This window comes from Aulonocara sp. 'chitande type north' Nkhata Bay, linkage group LG17 (assembly GCF_057382095.1).
Source record: "Aulonocara sp. 'chitande type north' Nkhata Bay isolate Kocher_YH1m ecotype deep benthic linkage group LG17, A_spYH_male_GT1.1, whole genome shotgun sequence".
NCBI classification, from domain to species: domain Eukaryota; kingdom Metazoa; phylum Chordata; class Actinopteri; order Cichliformes; family Cichlidae; genus Aulonocara; species Aulonocara sp. 'chitande type north' Nkhata Bay.
In genome coordinates, this window is record NC_141360.1 from 24,532,059 (window position 1) to 24,558,733 (window position 26,675).

Genomic DNA, 26,675 nt, shown 5'->3' on the forward strand with positions numbered 1-26,675 from the left:
TTTTATAGGATTTGTGCTTAATATAGTATTTCTGCTAAATGTAGTATTTATGCTTAATCATACTATTTCTGCTTTTCATAGTATTTGTGCTTAATATAGTATTTCTGCTAAATTTAGTATTTCTGATTAATTATAGTTTTTCTACTAAATCATAGTACAGTATTTCTGCTTTTTATGGGATTTGTGCTAAAACAAAGTATTTCTACTAAATGTAGTATTTGTGCTTAATCATACCATTTCTGCTTTTTATAGGATTTGTGCTTAATATAGTATTTCTGCTAAATTATAGTATTTCTGCCAAATTATAATATTTGTGCTAAAACATAGTCTCAATTTAAAATTACAATATTCATAGTTCATCACAGTGTCTCTGGTAAATCACAATATTTCTGCTCTGTTGTACTATTTTTCTAAATCATAGTGTTTCTGTAATGTTTAAGTATTTTTGGCTAAATATATTCTTTCTGTTATCTTATACTATTTCTCCTAAATTCTTGTATTTTTGAGAAGTTATCATGTTTCTGGTAAGTTACAATATTTCTGCTAAATTCTGCTATGCTATTGTATTTCTGCCAAGTATTATGTTTCCTCTAAGATATTGCAGTTCTGCTAAGTTATTCCATTTTAGCAAACTTCTTTTGCTTCTGCAAAGTTTTTACAATTTCTGCAACTTTTCAGCTTTTTCAGCTACTTTTTGCATACAGCTTCAGCTTTAAGCATCCACACTGCATTTTCGCAGGAAATGCAAATTTTTCTAGTTATTATTGGGTGGATGCCGTAGGCATCCACACTATTGAGATCCTGTTTCTCTTTATTCTTTATCCTTTATTATTCTAGTTGCTCCGTTTCTTTGCCGCTTAACTACTCCCTCAGTTTTCAGCCGATTTTTACCATTCAAACTCTAAACTGTTCTGCTATTTCTGCTTTCGACTGCTATATCTTTTGGTACTTATTACTATTATACTTTTTAAAATATTACACTTTTTTCCTTTAATTTGTCCCATTGAAATGAATGGGAAACTTCTACAATTCTGCTAAAACTTGCTTGTCTTTGAAACTTAACTACTTCCTCATACTTTCACCTAGAAACTCCATTCAAACTTTAAAACGTTCTCAGATGATTGGGCTATTCCTGTGTGATTCAGCTTTTTCATATCTGTTACCGTTTTCATGTAATGACTCTTTAAGTTTTCAGTTACAACTTTGTGATTTTTCAGAAAATACATGTGTTGCTATGGTTGCTATGCAATTAACTCCCACTGCACACTCGTCCGTTCTGAATTTTCTCTTCATGTCTGAACAACTCCTTGCTACTCGCTCAATTTCCACTCAACTTCCACAAATTATACATCAAAACGTAGGTATTTTTGCTGGCTTTAAGACAGTGTCACTATAATTATTGTGAGAGTTACGTTTTTTTCACAATTTGCCTCGAAGTGACACATGGTCTAAAAACTCCCCATTCAAAGTCTATGGGGAGGTTGTGAAACTCAGAGCTGAAATACTGAAACTGAAGGCATTTTCAAATCGTCATATCTCCTTAACGAAGCAAAGTTAAGACATGAGGCTTGTCCCTGTATATCTTCAGACACTCCTGACACTCACAATTCAAGAATTATTTTCTCACCTATTACCGTTCTGAGATGAGTTAGACTTGTTTGAGGGGTGGAAATCTGTCCTCCTCTCATTTTTCAAATTCCGAAAATGAAGCCGTTTCTTCTCTCGTCATATCTCCGCGACGGAGATACAAAGAGCTATGTAAATCGCAGTCAAAGTACACCAAAGTCCGCTGATTCACCCAGTGCAAGAATTATGCTTCTATCCCACCTAGTTTTTGAGTTACACGACGTTTTGTAACTCCAAAAAACGGCGTTTTTCGCGTCTCACCGCGATCTAATTCTGACTCCTCATCACCCTTTTTTTCAAAGCGCCCGCCCCCTTAGAGGTGGCGCGATTGGTAATGACACCGCTCTTCAGACCAGAGGTCGTGGGTTCGATTCCACCTTGGCCCACATGTTTTTTTTTTAACTACAAATTTATACACTATCACAGACCGGTAATTCATATTGATAATTTATTACAATTCTGCAAAGTTTAATGATTTTAGCAGCTTTTCTAATATGGACCTCAGATTCTGGTTAACAGTCTATGGCAGAAATACATACAAGTACACAGCCTGATGAAGCAGACAGAAGCAGTACCTCTGATTGGTTCCGCAGTTTCACCTCTTATCAGCACAAATCTCACCCTCTTCTGCTGTTTTCACCTCTTTTCTGCTAATTTGAGCTTCTGTTCCACAGTGCACTCAGCCTCTTCTGCTGTTTTCATTAGAATTTTAAGCTTTTCCACCTTTTTTCAGTTACGTGAGAACCAGTTTGGCTCAATGAGTAGCTGAAAAATATCAGCCTCTTCTGCTGTTTTAGCAGGATTTCAGAGTTCAGCTTTTTCACTTGTTTTAAGCACAAATTTCAGTTTCTTTACCTCATTTCACAACAAAGTTCTTCCTCTTCACCTCTTTTCTGCTAATTTGAGCTGCTGCTCCACAGTGCACATTTTCCCTCTCATCATATCTTTGCTTGTGACCAGAACTCATTTGGCTCAGAGGGTAGGGCATCTGTCGTGAGACCCGGTGGCAGAGGTTCGAATCCTACCTGTGACAGCTGCTACACATGTTCACTGCTTGCATGCGCTCTGCTTTCTTGACACTCTCCAGTGTGTCATTACACATACAGCCATCTTCAGCAAGCACTTCTGCTTCTACACTTCTTTTCAACTCGGCTTTTTGCTTCTTTACCTCTTTTCAGCAGAAATTATTCCTCTTCACCTCTTTTCTGCTAATTAGAGCTCCTGCTCCACAGTGCACTCAGCCTCTTCTGCTGTTTTCATTAGAATTTTAAGCTTTTCCACCTTTTTTCAGTTACGTGAGAACCAGTTTGGCTCAGTGAGTAGCTGAAAAATATCAGCCTCTACTACTGTTTTAGCAGGATTTCAGAGTTCAGCTTTTTCACTTGTTTTAAGCACAAATTTCAGTTTCTTTACCTCATTTCACAACAAAGTTCTTCCTCTTCACCTCTTTTCTGCTAATTTGAGCTTCTGCTCCACAGTGCACATTTTCTCTCTCATCATATATTTGCTTGAGACCAGAACTCATTTGGCTCAGAGGGTAGGGCAGCTGCCGTGAGACCCGGGGGCAGAGTTTCGAATCCTACCTGTGACAGTTGCTACACATGTTCCCTGCTTGCATGCGCTCTGCTTTCTTGACACTCTCCAGTGTGTCATTACACATACAGCCATCTTCAGCAAGCACTTCTACACCTCTTTTCAACTCATCTTTTTGCTTCTTTACCTCTTTTCAGCAGAACTTCTTCTGATTCACCTCTTTTCTGCTAAATGTTTAGCCTTTTCACCTCTTATTAGCACAATACTAAGCAGCTTCTGCTAATTTCACCAGAATTGTCAGTCTCTCCACCTCTTCTTTGTAAGAATCAGTTTGGTCCAGTAAGGTGAGACGCCGCCTATAGATCAGAAAGGCCAGGTTCGAATCTCGCTCAGGGCAATGTTTTTTGTTTTTTCAACTTTTTCTGCTTTTTTCAGCAGAAATCTTCAGCGTAAGGCATCCACACAGCATTTTCGCAGGAAATGCAATTTTTTCTAGTTGTGTGGATGCTTTAAGCATCCACACTATAGAGTTCCTGTTTCTCTTTATTCTTTATTGTGTGGATGCTTTAAGCATCCACACTATTGAGTTCCTGTTTCTCTTTATTCTTTATTATTATTATTCTAGTTGCTTCCGTACACTTTTCGCCGTTTAACTACTTCCACAATTTTCAGCCGATTTTCACCGTTCAAATTTTAAACTATTCTGCTATTTTTGCTAATTCCTGCTACGATTTTTGCTATTTTTAACTATTATACTTTTTAAAATATTAAGCTTTTTTCCTTTAATTTGTCCCATTGAAATGAATGGGAAACTTCTGCAATTCTGCTAAATTTTGCTTGTTTTTGAAACTTAACTACTTCCTCATACTTTCACCTAGAACAACCATTCAAATTTTAAAATGTTCACAAATTATTGGGCTATTCAGGTATGATTCAGCTTTTTCAAATGTTTTACTGTTTTACTTTTATGCCTCTTAAAGTTTTGAGTTGCAAAATTGTGATTTTTCACAAAATACATGTGTTGTTATGGTTGCTATGCTCTTGGCTTCCAGTGTGCCACTGAAGGTTTTGCAATTTTCACTTCATGTCCGAACAACTTCCTGCTACTTGCTCAATTTTCACTCAACTTCCACAAATTATACATCAAAACGTAGGTATTTTTGCTGGCTTTCAGAAAATGTCACCATCATTGTTGTGGGATTTATAGAATTTTGGCAAATCTCCTCAGACTAACACAAGGTCAGAAAACTCTCCATATAAAGTGAATGGAGAGCTTGTTCAAAATCATCGCTGGATTTCTGTAATGAGAGGCATATTCGAATCGTCATATCTCCTTAACGAAGCAAAGTTAAGACATGAGGCTTGTCCCCGTATATCTTCAGACACTCCTGACGCTCACAATTCAAGAATTTCTTTCTCACCTATTACCGTTCTGAAATGAGTTGGACTTGTTTGAGGGTAGGAAATTTGTCCTTCGCTCAGATTTCTTCAGATTTCAAACTGTGGAAATGAACCACTTTTTTCTCTCGTCATAACTTTTTGTTGGATTTCCACAGAGACCTGAAAATTTCTATGACTGTTCACCAAAGCCTGCTGTCTCTTACGGTGAAAGAATGATATCGATACTCCAAATAGATTTAGAGTTAGAAAGCGTTGTTTGAGGGCAAGTCAAGGCAGTGTTTGCTTCGCTCTGCTCAGTTATGGTGCATTAGAAGTCTAATATCTTTAATAATTCATATTTTAATGATAAATTGTTAACACTGGAAGATTCCCCCATCTCTTCTGAACAAAACGGTGTAAGAATGACCGCTCTAGCCCCTACGGTTAGGAAATTATGGTCATTTGTTTGAGGGGAGTCCTCACTATGAGAAATAGGCTGCAATAATCCTGTGCCTCTCTGTCCTGTGTGTGTAAAAAGATGCACCTGTTTTGGCGGGAAAACGTAAACAGCCACTCTGATTGGTGGATTTAAATTCGGCAGCTCTCTCCCTCTGTGTCTGTCTGTGTGTGTGTGTGTGTGTGTGTGTTTAGTGGGAGAGAGAGGACCCTGCCCTTATTTGGCAGCATGTCATTGTAGGATTTAAATTGAATATAGTTAGACTGGTTGACTGGATTAGAGCCTGTGTTTGTGTGTCCCTCTGTGCATTTGTGTTCCAATATGCCTCCATATTTGTAATTTTGTAAGTTATTACTATTCTGCTAAATATAGTATTTCTGCTTTTTATAGGATTTGTGCCTAATATAGTATTTCTGCTTTTTATAGGATTTGTGCCTAATATAGTATTTCTGCTTTTTATAGGATTTGTGCTTAATATAGTATTTCTACTAAATTATAGTATTTCTGCTTTTTATAGTATTTGTGCTAAAACATAGTATTTCTACTAAATGTAGTATTTCTGCTTTTTATACTATTTGTGCTAAATTATAATATTTCTGCTTTTTATACTATTTGTGCTAAATTATAATATTTCTGCTATTTTATAAGATTTGTGCCTAATATAGTATTTCTGCTAAATTACAATATTTCTGCTTTTTATACTATTTGTGCTAAAACATAGTATTTCTACTAAATGTAGTATTTATGCTTAATCATACTATTTCTGCTTTTTATGGGATTTGTGCCTAATATAGTATTTCTGCTTTTTATAGGATTTTTGCTCAAACATAGTATTTCTACTAAATGTAGTGTTTATGCTTAATCATCCTATTTCTGCTTTTTATAGGATTTGTGCTTAATATAGTATTTCTGCTAAATTATAGTATTTCTGCTTTTTATAGTATTTGTGCTAAAACATAGTATTTCTACTAAATGTAGTATTTATGCTTAATCATAGTATTTCTATATATTTCTGCCAGGTCCCCAGGCAGCCAATCCTCTGTGAGGACTTAGACATTCAAATTTTCAAATCAGGGCCTGCACGGTTTCCCAGCCAATCATATATGTGTCCTGAGGCATTCAAATTTGCATATTGGGGCCTTCATGGCTTCTAAGCCAGCCAATCATATCTGAGGGCTGAGGAATTCAAATCCACAAATCAGGGCCTGCACGGCTTCCCAGCCAGCCAATCATATATGTGGCCTCAGGCATTCAAATTTGCATATTGGGGGAATTCGTGGCTTCTAAGTCAACAAGTCATCCATGTCGTATATCTCTAAAAATTCACATTTTAATGATAAATTGTTAACACTGGAAGATTCCCCCATCTCTTCTGAACAAAACGGTGTAAGAATGACCGCTCTAGCCCCTACGGTTTAGAAATTATGGTCATTTGTTTGAGGGGAGTCCTCACTATGAGAAATAGGCTGCAATAATCCTGTGCCTCTCTCTGCTGCGTGTGTAAAAAGATGCACCTGTTTTGGCGGGAAAAAGTACACAGGCTCTCTGATTGGTGGATTCAAATTCAGCAGCTCCCAGGCTGACCTAGAAACTTACTTCTCTCTCCCTGTGCATTTTTTTGCAGATTTTTTCATTTAACAAGTATATTTGAGGGACCCTCAGCATGTTCAGCATTTTTTCAGCTGTCCATTTTGCTTTTCCAATTTTTCTGTTTAACTTATTACTATTGTGCTAAATCATACTTTTTCTTCTATTTTATAAGATTTGTGCTTAATATAGTATTTCTGCTTTTAATAGGATTTGTGCTTAATATAGTATTTCTGCTTTTTATAGAATTTGTGCTTAATATAGTATTTCTGCTTTTTATAGAATTTGTGCTTAATATAGTATTTCTGCTTTTTATAGGATTTGTGCTTAATATAGTATTTCTGCTAAATTATAGTATTTCTGCTTTTTATAGTATTTGTGCTAAAACATAGTATTTCTACTAAATGTAGTATTTATGCTTAATCATAGTATTTCTATATATTTCTGCCAGGTCCCCAGGCAGCCAATCCTCTGTGAGGACTTAGACATTCAAATTTTCAAATCAGGGCCTGCACGGTTTCCCAGCCAATCATATATGTGTCCTGAGGCATTCAAATTTGCATATTGGGGCCTTCATGGCTTCTAAGCCAGCCAATCATATCTGAGGGCTGAGGAATTCAAATCCACAAATCAGGGCCTGCACGGCTTCCCAGCCAGCCAATCATATATGTGGCCTCAGGCATTCAAATTTGCATATTGGGGGAATTCGTGGCTTCTAAGTCAACAAGTCATCCATGTCATATATCTCTAAAAATTCACATTTTAATGATAAATTGTTAAAACTGGAAGATTCCCCCATCTCTTCTGAACAAAACGGTGTAAGAATGACCGCTCTAGCCCCTACGGTTAGGAAATTATGGTCATTTGTTTGAGGGGAGTCGTCACTATGAGAAATATACTGCAATAATCCTGTGCCTCTCTGTGCTGCGTGTGTAAAAAGGATGCACCTGTTTTGGCGGGAAAAAGTAAACAGCCACTCTGATTGGTGGCAGCTCTCTCCCTCTGTGTCTGTCTGTGTGTGTGTGTGTGTGTGTGTGTGTGTGTGTGAGAGAGAGAGAGAGAGAGAGAGAGGCTTTTAATGGGATGATCTCATTCTAAGATTCTAATTTAATATATTTAGACTGGGTTACTGAATCTCTCTGTGCATGTGTGTTTCCTTATGTGTACATATTTGTGATTTTGTGGCTGTTATAGATTTTTTTGCTGATTTTTTTCATTTAACAAGTATATTTGAGGGACCCTCAGCATGTTCAGCATTTTCTCAGCTGTCCATTTTGCTTTTCCAGTTTTTCTGTTTAAGTTATTACTATTGTGCTAAATCATACTGTTTCTGCTATTTCATAAGATTTGTGCAAAATATAGTATTTCTGCCAAATATAGTATTTCTGATTAATTATAGTTTTTCTACTAAATCATAGTACAGTATTTCTGCTTTTTATAGGATTTGTGCTAAAACATAGTATTTCTACTAAATGTAGTATTTATGCTTAATCATACTATTTTGCTTTTTATAGGGTTTGTGCTTAATATAGTATTTCTGCTAAATTATAGTATTTCTGCTTTTTATAGTATTTGTGCTAAAACATAGTATTTCTACTAAATGTAGTATTTATGCTTAATCATACTATTTTTATATATTTCTGCCAAGTCCCCAGGCAGCCAATCCTCTGTGAGGACTTAGACATTCAAATTTTCAAATCAGGCCCTGCACGGTTTCCCAGCCAATCATATATGTGTCCTGAGGCATTCAAATTTGCATATTGGGGACTTCATGGCTTCTAAGCCAGCCAATCATATCTGAGGCTGAGGAATTCAAATCCACAAATCAGGGCCTGCACAGCTTCCCAGCCAGCCAATCATGTATGTGGGCTCCAGGTATTCAAATTTGCATATTGGGGAATTCGTGGCTTCTAAGTCAACAAGTCATCCGTGTCATATATCTCTAAAAATTCATATTTTAATGATAAATTGTCAACACTTGAAGATTCCCCCATCTCTTCTGAACAAAACGGTGTAAGAATGACCGTTCTAGCTCCTACGGTTAGGAAATTATGGTCATTTGTTTGAGGGGAGTCGTCATTATGAGAAATAGACTGCAATGATCCTGTGTCTCTCTGTGCTGCGTGTGTAAAAAGGATGCACCTGTTTTGGAGGGAAAGAGTGCACAGGCTCTCTGATTGGTGGATTCAAATTCAGCAGCTCCCAGGCTGACCTAGAAACTCACTTTTCTCTCCCTGTGTGTGTGTGTGTGTGTGTGTGTGTGTGTGTGTGTGTGTGTGTGTGTGTGTGTGTGTGTGAGACAGAGAGAGAGAGAGAGAGAAAGGCTTTTAATGGGATGATCTCATTCTAAGATTCAAATTCAATATATTTAGACTGGTTGACTGAATTGGATCTTGTGTGTGTGTCTCTCTGTGCATGTGTGTTTCCTCATGTGTACATATTTGTGATTGTGTGGCTGTTATAGATTTTTTTGCTGATTTTTTTCATTTAACAAGTATAGTTGAGGGACCTTCAGCATGTTCATCATTTTTTCAGCTGTCCATTTTTGCTTTTCCAATTTTTCTGTTTAAGTTATTACTATTGTGCTAAATCATACTATTTCTGCTATTTTATAAGATTTGTGCCAAATACCGTATTTCTGCCAAATATAGTATTTCTGATTAATTATAGTTTTTTCTACCAAATCATAGTACAGTATTTCTGCTTTTTATAGGGTTTGTGTTTAATATAGTATTTCTGCTAAATTATAGTATTTCTGCTTTTTATAGTATTTGTGCTAAATTATAGTATTTCTGCCAAATTATAATATTTGTGCTAAAACATAGTCTTAATTTAAAATTACAATATTCATAGTTCATCACAGTGTCTCTGGTAAATCACAATATTTCTGCTCTTTTGTACTATTTTTCTAAATCATAGTGTTTCTGTAATGTTTAAGTATTTTTGGCTAAATATATTCTTTCTGTTATCTTATACTATTTCTCCTAAATTCTTGTATTTTTGAGAAGTTATCATGTTTCTGGTAAGTTACAATATTTCTGCTAAATTCTGCTATGCTATTGTATTTCTGCCAAGTATTATGTTTCCTCTAAGATATTGCAGTTCTGCTAAGTTATTCCATTTTAGCAAACTTCTTTTGCTTCTGCAAAGTTTTTACAATTTCTGCAACTTTTCAGCTTTTTCAGCTACTTTTTGCATACAGCTTCAGCTTTAAGCATCCACACTGCATTTTCGCAGGAAATGCAAATTTTTCTAGTTATTATTATTATTATTATTATTATTCTGGGTGTTTCCGTACACTTTTCGCCATTAAACTACTTCCACAATTTTCAGCCGATTTTCACCGTTCAAATTTTAAACTATTCAACTATTTTTGCTAATTTCTGCTATGATTTTTGCTATTTTTAACTATTATACTTTTTAAAATATTCCACTTTTTTCCTTTAATTTGTCCCATTGAAATGAATGGAAATCTTCCAAAATTCTGCTAAATTTTGCTTGTTTTTGAAACTTAACTACTTCCTCATACTTTCACCTAGAACAACCATTCAAACTTTAAAATGTTCACAAATTATTGGGCTATTCAGGTATGATTCAGCTTTTTCAAATCTTTTACTGTTTTACTTTTATGCCTCTTAAAGTTTTGAGTTGCAAAATTGTGATTTTTCACAAAATACATGCGTTGTTATGGTTGCTATGCTCTTGGCTTCCAGTGTGCCACTGAAGGTTTTGCAATTTTCTCTTCATGTCCGAACAACTTCCTGCTACTTGCTCAATTTTCACTCAACTTCCACAAATTATACATCAAAACGTAGGTATTTTTGCTGGCTTTCAGAAAATGTCACTATCATTGTTGTGGTATTCATAGAACTTTCGCAAATCTCCTCAGACTAACACAAGGTCAGAAAACTGTCCATATAAAGTCAATGGAGAGCTTGTTCAAAATCACCGCTGCATTTCTGTAATGAGAGGCATATTCGAATCGTCATATCTCCTTAACGAAGCAAAGTTAAGACATGAGGCTTGTCCCGGTATATCTTCAGACACTCCTGACGCTCACAATTCAAGAATTTCTTTCTCACCTATTACCGTTCTGAAATGAGTTGGACTTGTTTGAGGGTAGGAAATTCGTCCTTCGCTCAGATTTCTTCAGATTTCAAAGTCTGGAAATGAACCACTTTTTTCTCTCGTCATAACTTTTTGTTGGATTTCCACAGCGACCTGAAAATTTCCATGATTGTTCACCAAAGCCTGCTGTCTCTTACGGTGAAAGAATGATATCGATACTCCAAACAGATTTCAAGTTACAAACCGTTGTTTGAGGGCAAGTCAAGGCAGTTTTTGCTTCGCTCTACTCAGTTATGCTGCATTACAAGTCAAATATCTTTAATAATTCATATTTTAATGATAAATTGTTAACACTGGAAGATTCCCCCATCTCTTCTGAACAAAACGGTGTAAGAATGACCGCTCTAGCCCCTACGGTTAGGAAATTATGGTCATTTGTTTGAGGGGAGTCGTCACTATGAAAAGTAGGCTGCAATAATCCTGTGCCTCTCTGTGCCTGCGTGTGTAAAAAGGTGCACCTCTTTTGGCGGGAAAACGTAAACAGGCACTCTGATTGGTGGATTCAAATTCAGCAGCTCCCAGGCTGACCTAGAAACTTACTTCTCTCTCCCTGTGTGTCTGTGTGTGTGTGTGTGTCTGTGTGTGACAGAGAGAGAGAGAGAGAGAGAGAGAGAGAGAGAGAGAAAGCCTTTTAATGGGATGATCTCATTCTAAGATTCTAATTTAATATATTTAGACTGGGTGACTGAATTTGATCTTGGTAGTGTGTCTCTCTGTGCATGTGTGTTTCCTTATGTGTACGTATTTGTGATTGTGTGGCTGTTATAGATTTTTTTGCTAATTTTTTTCATTTAACAAGTATATTTGAGGGACCCTCAGCATGTTCAGCATTTTTTCAGCTGTCCATTTTGCTTTTCCAGTTTTTCTGTTTAAGTTATTACTATTGTGCTAAATCATACTGTTTCTGCTATTTCATAAGATTTGTGCAAAATATAGTATTTCTGCCAAATATAGTATTTCTGATTAATTATAGTTTTTCTACTAAATCATAGTACATTTTTCCTCTTTTTATAGGATTTGTGCTAAAACATAGTATTTCTACTAAATGTAGTATTTATGCTTAATCATACTATTTTTGCTTTTTATAGGGTTTGTGCTTAATATAGTATTTCTGCTAAATTATAGTATTTCTGCTTTTTATAGTATTTGTGCTAAAACATAGTATTTCTACTAAATGTAGTATTTATGCTTAATCATACTATTTTTGCTTTTTATAGGGTTTGTGCTTAATATAGTATTTCTGCTAAATTATAGTATTTCTGCTTTTTATAGTATTTGTGCTAAAACATAGTATTTCTACTAAATGTGGTATTTATGCTTAATCATACTATTTCTATATATTTCTGCCAAGTCCCCAGGCAGCCAATCCTCTGTGAGGACTTAGACATTCAAATTTTCAAATCAGGTCCTGCACGGTTTCCCAGCCAATCATATATGTGTCCTGAGGCATTCAAATTTGCATATTGGGGCCTTCATGGCTTCTAAGCCAGCCAATCATATCTGAGGGCTGAGGAATTCAAATCCACAAATCAGGGCCTGCACAGCTTCCCAGCCAGCCAATCATGTATGTGGGCTCCAGGTATTCAAATTTGCATATTGGGGAATTCGTGGCTTCTAAGTCAACAAGTCATCCGTGTCATATATCTCTAAAAATTCATATTTTAATGATAAATTGTCAACACTTGAAGATTCCCCCATCTCTTCTGAACAAAACGGTGTAAGAATGACCGTTCTAGCTCCTACGGTTAGGAAATTATGGTCATTTGTTTGAGGGGAGTCGTCATTATGAGAAATAGACTGCAATGATCCTGTGCCTCTCTGTGCTGCGTGTGTAAAAAGAGGCACATGTTTTGGAGGGAAAGAGTGCACAGGCTCTCTGATTGGTGGATTCAAATTCAGCAGCTCCCAGGCTGACCTAGAAACTCACTTCTCTCTCCCTGTGTGTATGTGAGTGTGTGTGTGTGTGTGTGTGTGTGTGTGTGTGTGTGTGTGTGTGTGTGTGTGTGTGTGTGTGTGTGTGTGACAGAGAGAGAGAGAGAGAAAGGCTTTTAATGGGATGATCTCATTCTAAGATTCAAATTCAATATATTTAGACTGGTTGACTGAATTGGATCTTGTGTGTGTGTCTCTCTGTGCATGTGTGTTTTCTTATGTGTACATATTTGTGATTGTGTGGCTGTTATAGATTTTTTTGCTGATTTTTTTCATTTAACAAGTATAGTTGAGGGACCTTCAGCATGTTCATCATTTTTTCAGCTGTCCATTTTGCTTTTCCAATTTTTCTGTTTAAGTTATTACTATTGTGCTAAATCATACTATTTCTGCTATTTTATAAGATTTGTGCCAAATACAGTATTTCTGCCAAATATAGTATTTCTGATTAATTATAGTTTTTTCTACCAACTCATAGTACAGTATTTCTGCTTTTTATAGGGTTTGTGCTAAAATATAGTATTTCTACTAAATGTAGTATTTATGCTTAATCATACTATTTTTGCTTTTTATAGGATTTTTGCATTATATAGTATTTCTGCTTTTTATAGGATTTGTGCTTAATATAGTATTTCTGCTAAATTATAGTATTTCTGCTTTTTATAGTATTTGTGATAAAACATAGTATTTGTACTAAAAGGAGTAATTATGCTTAATTATAGTATTTCTATATATTTCTGCCAGGTCCCCAGGCAGCCAATCCTCTGTGAGGACTTAGACGGTGTAAGAATGACCGCTCTAGCCCCTACGGTTTGGAAATTATGGTCATTTGTTTGAGGGGAGTCCTCACTATGAGAAATAGGCTGCAATAATCCTGTGCCTCTCTGTGCTTCTATGGAACGCCAGGACTGCCATAATGAATTAATTAAATACACCATTAAATAATTAATTAAATGTGGCAATAATTAATTAAAATTGGAATTAATTAATTAAATAAATAGTTATGACACATGTAATTAATTAATTATTGACACATTTAATTAATTATTTATGTATTTCACATTTTAATTAATTATTGACACATTTAATTAATTAATTATTGACACATTTAATTAATTATTTATGTATTTCACATTTTAATTAATTATTGACACATTTCATTAATTATTTAATGATTTATTTATTTCATTTTGGCAGTCCTGACGCCTGGCTCTCATCATGAAATAATTTTATCTGTCAGCCTCACCCATCAAACTCAGGGGGCGGGGTTAACGCTGATCGAGTCAAAACCATTGCTTTGGCCTGGTGGCCATTGTTTCTAGCACACAACAACCGGCATGTGGAAGCTAACAGAACTGAGCTTTGAAAAACCCTGTTTGTGTGTCACCAAATACCGTTTTAATATTTTTTTAGCCGAGAATGTAGTGGTTTAATCTTCATGTGTCTGGTCGGTTTTTCAAGATACAGCCTCTTTGCAAAAGTGCTTCGATGATTTCGGAGATGTCTGCCCAGTCTCACGGCAAAGCGTGGGATAGACCCGCTCGCCTCGCAAGCAATCCCACCGACAAAGCGCAGGCCCCGGTACACAGCTGTAGTAACCCCCGCTGACTTCTTTTACTGAGGTTATATTTATCGATGTTTTATTTCCTGATGTTCTTATGTGTCCTACGTGTTTCAGTCGCCAATTCTGAATTATAACTAACATTAAAAACATGTTTAAGGAGGAGAGAGAGCAAATAAATCTGTTTAACATCTGATCTTTGGGTTTTTGTTCAGTAATCAGCGTGACCTGTGTATAAACACATAAAAGAGATAACGTTGGTGTTTCCGTCATGTAGTAACTGCTGGCTTTAACTGTACAAAGGTTGTTCGACACTATGAAACACATACAGACTTCATGATGTTCGGCTAATATTTTTATTGTGAATATTAATCATGCTGACCTCGCTCTGTACACCACGCAGCGAGGTCAGCATATCCACGATATCCTCAGCTCCATGAGTTAACACAAAGTTTCCCAGCTGACTATCTAACTGCCAACTATTCCAGAGACGTGAAAATATACAGCATAAAGAAAAGTGTAAGAGACTCAGCAGCAGATTAGAATAACAGTTATACATTTAATAAATCACCAAATGAATCCAAGAAACGAGCAAACCTGTTCCGACAATTTGAGTTTGTATTCCCTCAGCTGCAGACTCGCTGCTGTTTAAATGTTTGAAAAGGAAGATTAGATATAAAAAACGTCAAACATAGACTCAGTCTGCCTTCACATTTGATATGAGGCCAGCACGTATAGTGGCCTCAGCAGGCTATTACTGAAATACACGTGCTATATCATAAACTATGATATAAACAGGGAGGTCCTATTAACATGTTTAGTTTTAAAGGACACCTTCCTGCCTTTAGTCTCATTCATGAGCAGTATTAGTTTTCTTCTAACATCCAGAAGTCTGCACAATGTGTTTCATAGTTTGTAACAAGCCTTTGACAGGTAAACATAACATGACCGAAAAAGCAAAAAAAAAAGAAAAAAAAAAGAGAGAGAGTGTTGACATAAGAAGAGAAAATTCTCTCAATTATGGAGACAGACAAATGGTTCATTTATGTTTGATGTGTGTTTATTCCTCCCTAAATATCGTCGGTGAAGTTCGCCATGCATGTCAGATTTTCCTGCGCATTTTTATACCTCTGCCAACAGAGAGAGAAAAAAAATCACATTCTAACAGACAGCTGGTGCTTAGAATACAGTTGAATAACTATTAAAAAACAGATAATATTTAGATGATAGTTCAGTCTAACACATGTGCCAGTGAACCATTAAACGTCTGTGAAACTATGCAGTTATGAAACGTAACTTTAACCTCAGCCAAACCGATTTGCTCAGTTGTAAATAAAACAGCGAAGTAAACGTGACCCGACAGACAGAACCTGAGTGAATGAAGTCCAGCGTTTAACCACTGAGAGCTAAAACTCAGCTGAGGTTTGAAAGCTGTGTGCCGGTGATTGGACATCAGCCGCTGATAAAGCTGTTCGCCTATAAAGTGCTCTGTAAGGAAACGAGCTCCAGCAGCTCTGCGCTCGGGGAAAATACTATATTTCCTTATCTTGTGCAGAAAAATGCGCTGACATTGCGTTATATCGAGCACCGGCTGCCCAGTTAAACTGTGACTATCACCAGGTAACGTAGGCGTGTTTCTTGAATTAGCAGCAGGTGTTAAACAGCTGACAGATGAGGAGGAGGATGCATGCAGGTAAACTGAGGGTCTGTTGAGCTGATCGCTGGTTTCGTGAGAAAAATGTCAGCTCGTTCTTTATGTTACAGAAGCACAGAGACACAAAACCAGGCGGAAAGAGACGATCGTTCGGTGAAAATGAGAATCTGCGAATGCAACATGTGGAACACGGAGAGTGGAATATGTAAACAAACCGGTTAACGTAACCCCTTCGGTGCACTCTGCATGCTAACTGTTAGCAGAGCTAGTGAAATCTCTGAAAACATCTGAGCACTTTTGCAAACATGTTCTATGTTGACAACCTGACCAGACATACGTCGCGACATTCGCGGCTAAAACACTGTTAAAAGTGTAGCTGGTGACAGAAAAACGGGGTATTTTAAAACTACACCACCACCATTGCTGCTTGTGATTTGATCTGCATTCTGGGATAACTGGCTGCCCCAAGTCTACACAAGCAATCGATTTTCTAGGATCGACCTGTTTTGACTTACTTTGCACGGCAACCAATCAAATGTTAGAGAAGCTGCATGGGCAGCGTTAACCCCGCCCCCTGAGTTTGATGGGTGAGGCTGACAGATAAAATTATTTCATGACGAGAGCCAGGCGTCAGGACTGCCAAAATGAAATAAATAAATATATCATTAAATAATTAATTAAAATGTGAAATACATAAATAATTAATTAAATGTGTCAATAATTAATTAATTACATGTGTCAATAATTAATTAAAATGTGAAATACATAAATAATTAATTAAATGTGTCAATAATTAATTAATTACATGTGTCATAACTATTTATTTAATTAATTAATTCCAATTTTAATTAATTATTGCCACATTTAATTAATTATTTAATGGTGTATTTAATTAATTCATTATGGCAGTCCTGGCGTTCCATATGCTGCGTGTGTAAAAAGATGTATGTATATATATATATATATATATATATATATATACATATATATATATATATATATATATATATATATATATGTGTGTGTGTGTATATATTTGTCTTTAAAACATCTTTGCAGACTGACTGTCCTGGACTGGTTGGGTTTTTTTTTTCAGGTCTGGTGAACTCAGCTCTTTGGTGTTGGTGTTCAGGAGTAGAGCCTTCTAATAATATTTATTCAACTTATAGAATTAAAGTTCTGCGAGTATTTTCTTTAGCAAATAAATATTGTATAGAATATTTAAAATCACCTACATTTTTGATGTTTACAATGCCCATTGTGTGTAATACTGGAATTTCCTACTACTGTGAACGCCTCATCTTTTACCTGACTGCCGGACATCCGCCTTTCCGCACACTTCGCTGAGTCCGCTCTGGGTGAGTGCTGCTGCTCTGCTTCTCCTCTTCTCTCCTAAATGTTTATAGTCTGTTTGTGCAATTTAACGAGTTCTTTTAGTGATTTATAAAGCCAACCGAGGTAGAACTCATATTAGAGTAACACAGTGGTTGCTTTTTCCTAGTGAAACTTTGTCATTTTTGTATGTAAAAGGAGTGTTTGATGAGCTAACAACCCGATGCTAATGCCTAGCGCTCCTTTGAGCCCAGTGTGAAATGAAAATTTGACTGTGAACCACGGTTATCGTGTTGTTTTATTAATTACATTTGGTGTGTTTGTCAGTCTGTTACATAAGGTGCAGTTAGTTCTCTTCACAAATCAGTTGGTTAAAACAGCCTCATTCTTTATGCTGTAAAGTTTTTAACGAACCGCCATCTTAGATTCAGTGTCAGCTGTCGGCAAGATCAAAGGAGCCATTTTACCGCCTCTGACCGAACACGGGAGAAAAAGAGTCGCGTGTGTGCAGGTCTTGTGGATTAATTAAGAGAAAGGAGGGGGGGAGAAACTGAGGATTAAACATAGGCTATGTCCCCACATACACGGGTATTTTTGAAAACGGAGATTTTCCGTTTCTGTTTTAAAAAACAATCCCGTCCACACATAAATGCAGAAATGAAGGAGAACACTGCTAGGAACATGCCAAAGCAGCAGGTGGCGCTATATTCCTAACCGTGTAGAAATGTTGGCCAATCAGAAGTCTAGAAACCTCGGTGGGAAATGGCAAACAAAGATGGGGCATAGAAGCAGAACCGAGTCATATCTGTGGGGGGACAGTAACTGTGTGTGTAAGCATTTAAACACTGCAGAGAGAACAATTAACAGTAACAGTATTGTAGAAATGCATTTCACCGAAACAATAACGTGGCGCACAGTGTGACGTCAAAAAAGGCGCTGCGTTTTCTCCGTTTCCATGTCCACACATAAATGCAAAAATGGAGTTTTCAAAAAATATCCTGGCAAGCGTTTTTAGAAATCTCTGTTTTCAGTGACCGCAAACGCATAGAAAAATCTCCATTTTCAAAAGTACCTGTGTACGTGTGGACATAGCCCAAGAATAATAAGAACTCCTAAACAGAAGACTTTAATTTTTAAGAACTGTTTAACAAAGGCTTGTTTGTGCCAACCTAAATCTGCTGCACAGTTTAAATTCTCACTTTGTGGAAAATTAATGAAACAAACAACAGCCCACCTTCACATAAATAAAATATGGCAGTATATTATTATTAGTATGGTACATAGATATTTATTTTAAAAATACAGTATATTTACTATGATACTATGTGCAGTTAATAATATTTTAGGAAGTAGAATTTGAATGCAGACCACCTCAAATATTAAAGCCTTAAAAATATATCGTGCAGTTTTTCATGTATGAGTGTTTTGCAATCTTAACTGAGAGGTAGACCAAAGAAAACAGAGGACAGTTGTTGTTTGTATTCCAGCTGTAGTAAACAAAGAAGTTTAGTGAATCTTTTTGACAACAGAGAGTGATGCAGTATTGATGCTGATTTGAGTTTTCTGATCCTGTATTTTTGCTCTTTGTCTTTTGTTACACAGAGTGAAATAGAAGCTTGGTTTTGCCTTTGCTGGTAAGTAAACAGTGATTGTAACTGAAGCAATATGAAACTGGGATTGTGTAACATGTTTAGCAATTTACATACAATAGTTTGGCTTTTTGTGATATCTTGCCATTTGCTCATGGGCAAAAACACATTTAGGTTTTATAAGCAGTAAGCCTCCCCACTAGACCTGTGAGTGTCCCTAAAAATGTCCCTGAAGTTTAATAGGCCATTTATGTCTAATTTTAATTTTAAAGGCTTATCAAAGCGTTTCTGTAGTAATTATTGTTTTTATTACACATGTTAAGGCCATTTGAGACTCTGCAATTAAATTTTGCCCTCTTTAGACTAAAGTGAGTTCATTTTGTCTGAGGTACAGTGCTGGGAAAAGTCTTTCTTCCTTGCAGATTTATTTTGTTCATGCTTTTTTGTCACATGTTTCAAATCATCTAACAGGGATGATATGAATAAATACAAAAAAGCATTTAAACATTTAAGCAATAATAAAAGACTAAGAGAACCAGAGTTGTGAGTAGGCAATGTTGTGTATGTTAAAGCCTGTGTGTAATTTATGTACACTAAGTTTAAATTAGTTTCTTAATAATTTGCTTGATACAATGTGTTTAAAATTTTATACAAAAGGGAAATATTGCAAAATACAAAAAGATTCCTGCCAACAGGTACAATGGAAGGACTTTTTATTATAATTTTTAAGAAATTTTAATTGCAAAAATGGTGTGCTACTGTTGTTACTATGACATGTCAAAATTTACATGTATTTTAGGATTTACATATTCAGATCAGAACTAAAACCTGATGAGGTTTTCCGTTGATTCTAACAGTTGTGGTTTTTCCACACTTTATTAAGCACTGACTTGTGATAGAAAATGATGGAGCTAAAAAGCCATAATCTGTACCAACAAATATTGGTGCCTCTTCTTTTCACTTCTGTAGTATGCATGCCTTTATTACACATGTTATCGCCATGTCAGACTCTGTAACTGAAGTTTGTCCTCTTCAGACTACAGTGAGTTCATAAAGGCTTGAAGAAATTGAGGATTTTACTAGTTATTTCATGTCACAGTAAATTGGATTGTGTGTGAAGAGGTTTAACAGTCTAAGTCATTAAACAGTGATCTGATGTGTTGTTTCCTTTCTCTAGGAGACTGATCTAACTGTCGCAAGTCTGGTAAGTAAAGGTTTTGTCTGCGGTACAGTGCTGAGAAAGGTCTTTCTTCTTTGCAGATTTATTTTGTTTATGCTTTTTTCACATTTCAAATCATCTAACAAGGATGACCTGGATAAATACAAAAAGCAGTTTTAAAGTGATGATTTCATTTTTGAACCAGAACAACCTGGTCTAATGTAAAAACATGTTGGTCTCTAATACCCAGCTGTGGATGCCCTGATAGCAACAATTACCATCAAGCATTTACAGTAACTGGTAATGACTGGTTTACATCACTGGTTGATTTTGGTCCACTACAATTTCAGAATTGTCTTAATTAGATCCAAACAGGGCAGGCAAGAAAAGAAAAGAAAAAAGTCTTAATTAAGGCCCAATATAGGGTTTTCAAGTCATACCACGTATCTTAATTTCATTAAAGTCCAGACTGATTAGTTTATACCAAGTGTTTTGTTTCATTCATTCAATTGGACTTGCTTGTGTGCTTCAGATCCTAAGTGTGATTAAACTTAAGCCCAGGACCTGATGAGTTGATGGTCCTGAAGTAGTAAAGGAACTCTGGGACATCACAGTAACAGCACCATGTTTGACTTTAATGCTGGTGTTTTTCTCTCACTATAGATGATTCAGTTTAGTGCAGTTCGTCAGCACAGCTGTTGGTTATCATCGAGATATTATTAGGCAACTTGTTTTTGCCTGTTCAGCTACAATATCTGGGAGGGTTTTTGTTTTCTGGGGTCTCCAAATCCTTAGAAATCTCTTTGTAAACTTTTACAGAACTATATGTGTTTGTTTCACATTAGAGCAGCTCACGACTGGCAGTTTAGGGACGATTAAATATTCACATAGGGCAGGGGTCTCAAACTCCACTCTTCAAGGGCCGGTGTCCTGAAGCTTTTCCACGTGTCCCTGTTACAAAACACCTGAATAACATTTGTAGGTCATTAGTGAGAGTATAGAATTTGACTGTGTGCTGAAGTGGCATCCCCTAAGACTACTCAAATTTAAGTAATTAAGTGTTTGGAAAAATGTACTTCTAAAAGTACTTTCATTGCATCATGTTCATTCACTCATGAGCTGCTATAACATGAATCAAATGGCTGAATTACCACCTCAGCATGCAGTCAGGTTCTGTAGAGTTTTGCTAATGACCTACTAATGTTATTCAGGTGTGTTGCAACAGGGACACATAGAAAAGTTTCTGGACACCAGGCCTTAAGGACCAGAGTTTGAGACCACTGGTGGTAGGGCATTGTGGATTTCAAAAGCTTCTTCCCTTAAATCACTGCCTAAAAACTGCTTTTTGTAATTTGTCATAATGACTTGCAAAGTATAGGTGGGATGAAAACATAAACATAAGACATTTTATAGTGGCCTGATATTTTTATCAAGGCTGTTTTTTTGAAAATAATCCTGGCTTAATTTACAAAAGATGAACTGTCTGAAAGTCATGTTTGTTTGTTTAAGAAATGTGGGAATGTCCAGCAAAGATCTTACATGCAACAGCTCAGATACAGCACTCACTTCTGTTCTTTTTATCATGAAATGATCTACAAAGAAATTACCATCATACTAAATTTTGCTAATTAGGCCTTAATATCAGCTATGATAAGTTTATCATAGATTTAGTGTAGTGCTTATTGCTGTGTATCAAACATGCCCCAAATGTGACTGAAATATGTAGAAACTGCTGTGTAGAAACTAGCTGTCTCCAAATTTCTCATTTTGCCAAAATACATACAGAGTGGCTTGAAACTGTCTGCTCTAACCTCAGTGTGTTGGTTTTGTTGGACCATATAATATTTACAGTAAGTTACTGTAGCAGCACGTCTTGGTGTAAGTTTATAGAGTGTTTTTTTTTTTTATTGTGTTAATAGAATTTGAATGCAGGCCACCTCAAATGTCAAAGCCTACAAACATTCCATACAAGCTATCATTTGTGATTGTTGCCTACTTTTAAATTGTGACATCACCATTTGATAAAGTGTGTAGTAGTAGGTGAAGCAAATCATTGGTTACGATCTCTACTCTCTTATGTAACTGAACCTAAATTTTGGAGCATTACATGACTCAGAAACTTGTGTGGCTTATTGCAAATGGATAAAACTACATATTACCTTTTATGAAGATGATCATCTTTATTAGGGTGCGGAAAAAGAAAACAGAGGAGAGTTGTTGTTGTCTAATGCCGATTGGAGTTGTCTGAGCCTGTATTTTTGTTCTTTGTCTTTTGTTACACAGAGTGAACAGCTCTTTGGCTTTGCCTTTGCTGGTAAGTAGACAGTAATGGTAATGTTTAGTAATTTACTTACAGTAGTTTGGGTATTTGTGTTATCTTGCCATTCACTCATGGGCAAAGACAAATAGTCAGGATTTAGAATCTGTAGCAGCAAAGCCCCCACACAGGACCACTGACTGCCCCAGAAAATGTCAATGAAGTTTAATAGCCCATTAATGTCTGATTTTAATTTTTGATGGCTTATCAAGTCCAAACATAGTTAAATGTCAGAGACATCTTTATGCAGTTGTTTGATTTCTCCTTATGTTTGTGGATTTAAGTGTGAGTATAGGTGGTACCTTAAACACTTAAGAGCACCACAGCTATCGATTTTTATTGTCTCTCTCATTCCACTTATGAATTAGCATGAAGTCAAAACGCTAGAAGTATTTTTCCTGAGTGACTGGCCTGAGTGCAGTTCACACTGCAGGCGAAAGCGCATCAAATCAGATTTTTTTGTCATGTTGGTATCAGTGATGGTATCATGGTATGACAGTGTGAACGGCACAAATCCGATATTTTAGAAAGCGACTGCTGTTTGAATTTCAATTGTCTTAATTAAGGTCCAAAATAGTGTTGTGAAATCATTTCACAGCTCTTGCTGATCATCAAGATGTTTTTAGGCAAATGTGAGAAGGTTTGTGTTCTTTTTGGCCAGTCAATAAATAATTTTGAGTTTAATGGATATAAAGTATTTAAAGCAGGAGGCCTGAAACTCTGCTGTAACCTCAGTGTGCGGGTTTATTTGGACCATATAATATTTACAGTAAGTTACTGTAGCAGCACGTCTTGGTTTGAGTTTATAGACTTAGTTTATTGTTTTAATAGAACGTAAAAATGTCCTTATAACAGTTCCACCATCATTTGTTAAACATTGTCATTCTGTTCACTCCAATAATTTACTGTAGAAGTCTTTAGTATTTAAAGCCCTACATGTACTGTATTTTTGAAATTATAAGGCATAACGTCAATAAACAATTCTGTTTTTAAGGCAGATTAAGCCAAACAAACAGTCAGATAAGTCAAACTTTATTCAAGTCATTCACAACAACTCTCAACACTGTTCAGTTGTAACACATAAAATACAGACCAATACACTCACTTTTTCAGTTCATTCCTCATCTACAAATCCATCAAACTCTTCATGGGTTGATCAGGTTGAAATCTGCTTCATAAGCATGTCTCTTAGCACGTGCCAGGTCCTTGTACACACACCATAATGTTATGTTGAAGCACCGTACAAATTACTCTACGAGGGTCCTGACTATGGTAGCCATAATGCTCTGACAATACATCAAGCAGCGCAGCTTTGTAGCTTACCAAAGTATTACTAAAATATTTGACAGAATTTTGAGCGCTGTGTACCACAGAAATCCCGTTCTAGGTCAGTAAGCATAACCAGAATCGATACACTAGGCACATTGTATGTTTTTGAGAAAATGACAGGGTTTTAGGTGTGCCATATAGTCTGAAGAATATGGTAAATCCAAGCATATTGGAAATACGACTAATTCCAGGCCTTTTGTGTCTTACAGGTGACCTGCTGCAGAAGATCCTCTCTCTCTCTATCATTATAAGCAATTCTGTCTATCCTATCACTCTCCCAACTCTATCTAATTTGAAAGCCATTCTATCTTGTATCCCTCTATCTCTACTGCTCTATCTAATTTGAAAGCCATTCTATCTTGTATCCCTCTATCTCTACCGCTCTATCTAATTTGAAAGCCATTCCATCTTGTATCCCTCTATCTCTACTGCTCTATCTAATTTGAGAATCCAAGTTTTGAGAATCCTTTCAGAATCCAATTTTCAGAAATCCAAGTTACCAGAACTTGATCTATCTGTTACAGAATTCTGAGAGATCTCTGCTCTCACTGCTCTTTCTTTCCTGTCATTAAGCTCTCTCACATTCAGTCATTTTGCTGGAAATTACAAGTTGAATATACAGTAGTAGAATTACAGTACAGTGGAACTTATAGTAGAAACTACTTACACAGCCCTACATTTGTCATTTTAATTTTGCATTACACTTTGGAATTAACACTTCTAGTTTGGCTTACTTTGATCAATTGTATAAAATATCACCTCTTTATAAGTTTACTTGTAATAAGATAATCTGGTTATTTTGTAATACATACATTCAGATAAATAATAAATTAGATCCAGTCTGTTAGTCTGTTTCATTGGCTATAACATTTGACTGCAAGTTTATAGTACTATTATTTAAGGACAAACCCATTTTGTTACTCAGTGTAAGTATTCAGTTAGTATTGTCATCGAGAAGTACCTGAGGACCCAGACTTCCTGTTTCCTGACTGCTGCAGAAAATCCAGCTGAAGAATCCTCATCACCTGTCATCTTATCACCACACCACCACAGCTCCATATATTTGATTTCAATTTTAGATATCTGAAAGATTTACATAAACTCCCCTAAGAGCTAAGACTTTTATTATAGCCTGTTGATTGTTGAGATTTATTCTGCATATCATTTTATAGAAGTTGTAATTATTTACCAGTCTGGTTAAAAAAAAATATAAGTAAAATTATACAGTTTCTAAGAGCTACAATAAAACGGACCAAATTGTTTCCAGAGAACTTTGAATTTCCTTTATTTTGAATTTGGAGTACAAATCAGCTTTTTAACATCTATTCATATATTCATAAAAACATTTTACAGTATAATAGTACATTTCTGAGATTTAACAGTAACTTGAGGAGTTGTACGTTTTTCTGTGTTTCAAGGTTCAGTTTTGTTTATATTTGTGTATAACCACATATAAGCTCCAGATTGTACTTCAGCAAAATGCCAAGAAAAGGTCAAAGGTCGCAGTCCCAGAAGCTTAGATGGCAAAAGCAGAAAGAACAGGTGAATGTTTCTCAGAGCAGTGAGCAGGTAAAGGTGTCTGTTTCAGCTTTTCCCAGCACAGAAGTGCAGAGCAGTGTTCAGACAGCCACAGTGTCTTATGCAGATGTGGTAAAGAAAGGTGTTCCCTCAGTGTCTGTACCAGAGTCTGAAGTTATGCAGGTAATCCAGACTGAACCCCAGCTAACTGTACACAAACAGCATGATGGAGAGACAGCCAAAGTATCTTATGCAGATGTGGTAAAGAGAAGTGTTCCCTCAGTGTCTGTCCCAGAGCCTGAAGTTATGCAGGTAATCCAGACTGAACCCCAGCTAACTGTACACAAACAGCATGATGGACAAGCTCCAGGACAGTCTCATGTACAGGTTACAAACAGTGAAAGTCCACGAGTGAGTAGCGTCTGTGCTTCCCGAAGCCAGGCCGCTCCTAGGTATGGAAAGTACCGGAATCAGCAATGCATGGCTAACAGCTTGGTTTTCCTGTCATTCTTACATGAGGATGAATTTATTACCAGAGCAGATCTAAACCGTGTGTTGGACAAAGGCCATGCTGTCTATTCAGATGCCAGACTGAGGTTTGTGAACAGTGTGTTTCTAGCCTGCGATGAACTTCCCTCAGTGGTCATCAGCCGCACACACGAGTATCAAGTCGACATGTCTCAGTTTGCTCATTACGGCACATTTGATGGTACAGATCACTTTCCGAGCCTTGAACAGGGATTACAGTGTTTGGCTTCAGACGTTCGCTATGCTTTGCTAGTCATGGGAGGAACAGTCATCGCTGTTAGCAGGCTGAATTCAGGTGAATATGCATATTTTGACCCTCACCCACGTAAGTCTACTGGTATGCCATTGTCGCTAAGTGTAAGTGGTGGAACTGCAGTTATGTTGAAATTCACACGTCTTAATGACATGATTGACAGGATCAAACGTTTGTACAGAATGTTTAGCATCGCACCAAGCTGCACTTATGAGCTACAGCCCATCGAGTTTCACAGTGAAAACGCTGCTGACCAAAGAGATGCTAATCAAACCACCGAATACAGACAAACAGCTACAAGTGCACCAGCACCAGCTTTAAATGAACGTGTTCATGAATTAAACTCTGAAATATACACTGAGCAGACACGGAAACCTGTGACCAAAGATTTAACCAGTGAAGTAATGTCATCCAGAGTTGTTTCTTCAAATGAGACAGCTGCTCCCAGAAAAAACCATCATCCTTCTGATTATTTTGAAAAGGAAACCTCTGCATCCTCTGTGAGAGAAACTCAGGTAACACCAGATTCTATTCCTCAGAATGATTCAAACAGTGCCTCCAGTTCAACTAAGATAACAGAGGAACTCTCAGATAAACTGCTGAAATATAGTAAACATGAAAGGCAAAAAATGAGGAGAAGATTATTGACCCAACAAAAGCTACCACAGAGAAAGGAAAATCAGAAGACGAAAGAAAGGCAGATGTACAGGTTTGATGAAAGCTTCAAGACAAAGAAAAAAAACTCAGCTCGGAAGTCTGATGATCCTGATCACAGACAGAAAAGGATTCTGT

At 36.5% G+C, this 26,675-nt stretch overlaps 1 protein-coding gene and 1 long non-coding RNA gene across 3 annotated transcripts in view; one reads left to right on the forward strand and one right to left on the reverse strand.

Moving 5' to 3' along the window:
* tmcc3 (transmembrane and coiled-coil domain family 3) overlaps positions 1-26,675 on the reverse strand; it is a 231,490-nt gene that overhangs the window by 146,282 nt on the left and 58,533 nt on the right. The window lies entirely within an intron of this gene.
* LOC147310122 (uncharacterized) lies at positions 16,993-24,793 on the forward strand. Its single transcript, XR_015125853.1, has 5 exons — positions 16,993-17,216; positions 18,793-18,824; positions 19,957-19,983; positions 22,222-22,252; positions 23,794-24,793. It is a non-coding gene; the product is annotated as an uncharacterized LOC147310122 (long non-coding RNA).